At 50.6% G+C, this 3,662-nt stretch overlaps 1 pseudogene; it reads right to left on the minus strand.

Annotated features, from left to right (window-relative positions):
* Positions 1-409: 409 nt before the first annotated feature.
* On the minus strand, positions 410-3,252 carry LOC121444713 (annotated as a pseudogene).
* Between the last annotated feature and the right edge of the window lie 410 nt (positions 3,253-3,662).

Consider the following 3,662-nt stretch of genomic DNA (forward strand, 5'->3'; position numbering starts at 1 on the left):
TGTTCCCATTCCCTCTGCCACCAACCTGGGAGACAGCTCTGAGAAGTTTCCAACAGAGCCCAAGCTGGGACTTACTGAAGTGTGGGTGGTAACAACCGTGTCTAGAAACACACTGTCCTGCTTTGGGGACTTGCCCTTTCTGCCCTTATAAAGAACTTGTCCCACAGAGATAGAGCAAGTTGACAAGTCCATGAAGGGGAGGGGCAGAGAACCACGTGGGGTCAGCAGGAAGCAGCCTGGCACCTAGAAGTCCTCCTCCCTTTGCAAGGCAGAGTGATTGCTGCTTGCCCATGTCACCCCGATTTAAATTTCATTTCCGGAATTTAAACTACCATCTTTCAAATACTTATACCCACAGTTTGGTAACCTGGGAAAATAATGGAGCCAACGTACTGAGAATACACCTCTTTATTGCTGAAATCAATGCAGGGAAGGAAAGGGTGTCATGGCCATCAGGGGTGGCCGACACATTAGGGGCAGGGTAGGCTGCAGGACATCTTCCTCCAGGACAGGGAAGGCACTCAGTGCTGCTCCAGCATCTTCAGGCATCGTTGTTCTCGGGAGCAGGGGGTGTGCTGCACAGCACCAGCAGTCTAGTATTCCTCCGGTGAAGGGCTCTCCTGTTCCTAAACCAATCCTGTAACCAGAAGAGAGCCTTGTTTCAGTACACTGACTGTATCACGGCTGAAGAGCACATGCTGTAACTTCGTATACTGGCTCAACTTGGCTAACACTTGAGGATATATTTGGAACCCATCCCAGGCCTGGTGTATGCTAGGGGTGTCTCTAGAGCTCAGCTATTCCCTTAGCAAAGCACCAAATCTTTGACTGCTTAGAAACTCCATGTTTATTATGTAGCCCCAAGAAGGGTTGAAGAGGTACCTCAAGTGTATACTGACTGTTCAGAATGCTGGAAGCAACAGGTTCATTCTCACTGAAACACTAAGAACACCCCCTGAGTAGCCCCTGGGGACGTATAAGCCTCACCCAGTCCTTCAACTGAGGAACAGACCCGGAATATTTCCTCTTCTCCCCATCAAATGGTACTTTTTGGTTGCAGGCCTGCCCTTTAAAGACCTACCTCTCTCTCCAGCCCACATCAATTGGTATTTTTAATGCATTCTTTCAGGAAGGATGCATAATCTAGCTCATGGTTTCCTGCGGGTCCCTGTGGTATCAACAATTATTAAGAAGATTTCTCTTGGGCTCCTGAGGATCCATAAAGGCCCGAGGCAGTAGTCTGTCAAAGTTTCCACCATGCTAGCATTGGTTAGTATCCAGAATGCAGATTTAATGAGACAAAGGGCACTTCTTCCGGCTCTGCTTCCTTCTTAGCCTCCCAGCACAGTGACTACAGGCCTTTTCCCTTGTGGGCATGTGGTCTGGAAAAGCCAGGGGTGCCTGGAATGCTGATCAGAGTGCACACACATCACCAGCAAAGGGAGGCAAAGGTGCTAAGAGCAGTTTGAGGTCCCTGGGCCCTGTACTGGTTCAGAACTAAGCTAGGCATCTGCCATTACAGACTAGAGAGGGGTGAAGTCGGAGAAAAGTTTTTCTGAGACACGCAGCATGACAGCTGAAGGTGGACAAGAACGTGCTTTCTTCACCTAGGTGAGGCATGCGGGCTGCAGTCTCCAGAGCACCTTGGAGAACACGGTCTGTCCACCACATGGCAGACAAAGCACCTTGCTGTCTCCAGCTCGGCATGTCCTACTGAGAAAATGGAGGTCTGGGGACTTCTTGAACCTAGCCTGCCAGTGTACTGCTCTGGCACCCTTGGGATGCCATTTCAGGGTCCCACTCTGCCCCTACGCCTGTCTTCTAGGCAGAAGCATCACAAGATATGAAGTCCTGCCAAAATTATTCTTTAGAATACTGACCTGCACATCGGCTTCTGACACACCCAGCCATCTTGCAAGATCCTTCCTGAAGTGAAAAGATTCCAACATTTAGGCTTTGTGTTAGAAATGAAGGATCGAGGAACATGTACCATGTGCTTTTGAATCATTTAGGTCCACACTTGTGTGCGTGCACATGTGTACACACACCCACATCCACACTATTCCTCATAATTTCTTTGAGACTAGCTTTAGCAACAACTTTCCTTCAGGGACCAAAATTAAGGGTAATCCCCCAAACACAGGTACCGAGTCAATGTGCTTAGAATAGAAAACTTCAGGCAGAGCCTCCGCGATGAAAAGTCTTAGCAAAATTTTAATCTGAGGTGGGATCCGTCCCACACATCTTCCCAGCCACACCTCCGGCTTCTTTCTCATATTTAAAGACTCATTTAGAACAAGCATTGTTTAAATTTCCCACGCACGTGTCCCTTCAAAGGGTAAAAAGCACATTCATCCCCAGCGGGAATAGGGCCCATCCCCCTACTCCAGAAACTAGTTTCTCACAGAGGATGGGAGGATCAGGACAGGGTGGGTCTATTTCTTGAGGAAAGCAAGGATCCAGGGAGCTCCAAAGGAAAGCCTGGGCTAGGACACACTGCCTAAAATTCAGCCGCCTAGCAGGACAAAGTGCTTACCTCATGTGCAAGGTGGGATGGCGATTCTCTTGGAAAAGCTGCTCCAGATCCTGCAGCTGAGACAGGGTGAATCTGGTGCGGCGCTTGACAGGCAGCCTTTCCCCAGTCTGGGGACTATTGGTGCCCTCAGGCATCGCCGCCTCTGGCTGAGGCTGCTGTTGATCCACGCTGCCGCCATGGCCACCTTCCTCCGTGGACCTCGTTGTCCACGGGGCCAGAACTACCAGCGGCAGCATGGCCTCCTCCCATTTCTTCTTCTTTGTTTTCTCCCTCCTCTACCTCTTCTGTGGCTTCCTGAGCGAGACTGCACTGAGCAGGCTCTTCTTGAGCAAGCTTGCCTTCAGCAAGTTCGCCCGGAGCAAGTTTGCCCTCATCAAGCTCCCCCTGAGTGGGCTTGCTCTGCTCAAGCCCTTTCTTGCCTCCTTCCTCTCCAGCCTTCAAGACCATTGCATTCCCACCTGAAACAGAGAAAATGACAAAGATAAAAGTCTGAGCATCGTGGCTCAGGGACCATTGGAAGGTCTAAAGAGGGGCCACAGGCAGAGCTGAGTTCCCGAAGCCCATGGCCACTGGCTTTCCCACTAGATTTCTTTCTTGGCCCCCGCCAGAATCCCGTCGGAACCAGTTTACTGACCATGCTGTTGTTCCTGGTCCCCATCAGCTCTCAGCTCCCGCATCCCGCTGAAAGTGTTGGAGCAGTCTTTGCGAGTCTCCATTCCGGGAATCTTCCGATCAGACACACCACAGTCCTGCAGATTCAAAAGCTGCCTCTCACAGGTCTGGCGCCAGACGACGAAATGAACTGCTCTGGCGCTTGACCCGGAAGGGCTGTCTTCTGGGGGCTCAACCAAATTACAATGTGTCCAATCACACAACCTGTCCTGCCCAGGCTGTGGGCTTGTCCTCTGAGGTGCCTAAGCAGAAGCAGTTTAGGGTTGCAAAGAGCAGAAGTACATAAAAGGAAAAGCAGCGAGTCTCTGGGGCGGGGATGCAGAAACCTGTGGCTCCAAGTTGCCTCTGGACTTTAAATTCCAACACAGGATGCAAGTCACACAAAGACCTTCTCAAGCTCAGCATGTCCTTGAGTCTGGCTTGATCATTCTATGAAGTTATGCAAATGTCATTC

This window comes from Microtus oregoni, unplaced genomic scaffold, assembly GCF_018167655.1.
Source record: "Microtus oregoni isolate MIOR12 unplaced genomic scaffold, Mior012 000138F_ref0000102, whole genome shotgun sequence".
NCBI lineage: Eukaryota > Metazoa > Chordata > Mammalia > Rodentia > Cricetidae > Microtus > Microtus oregoni.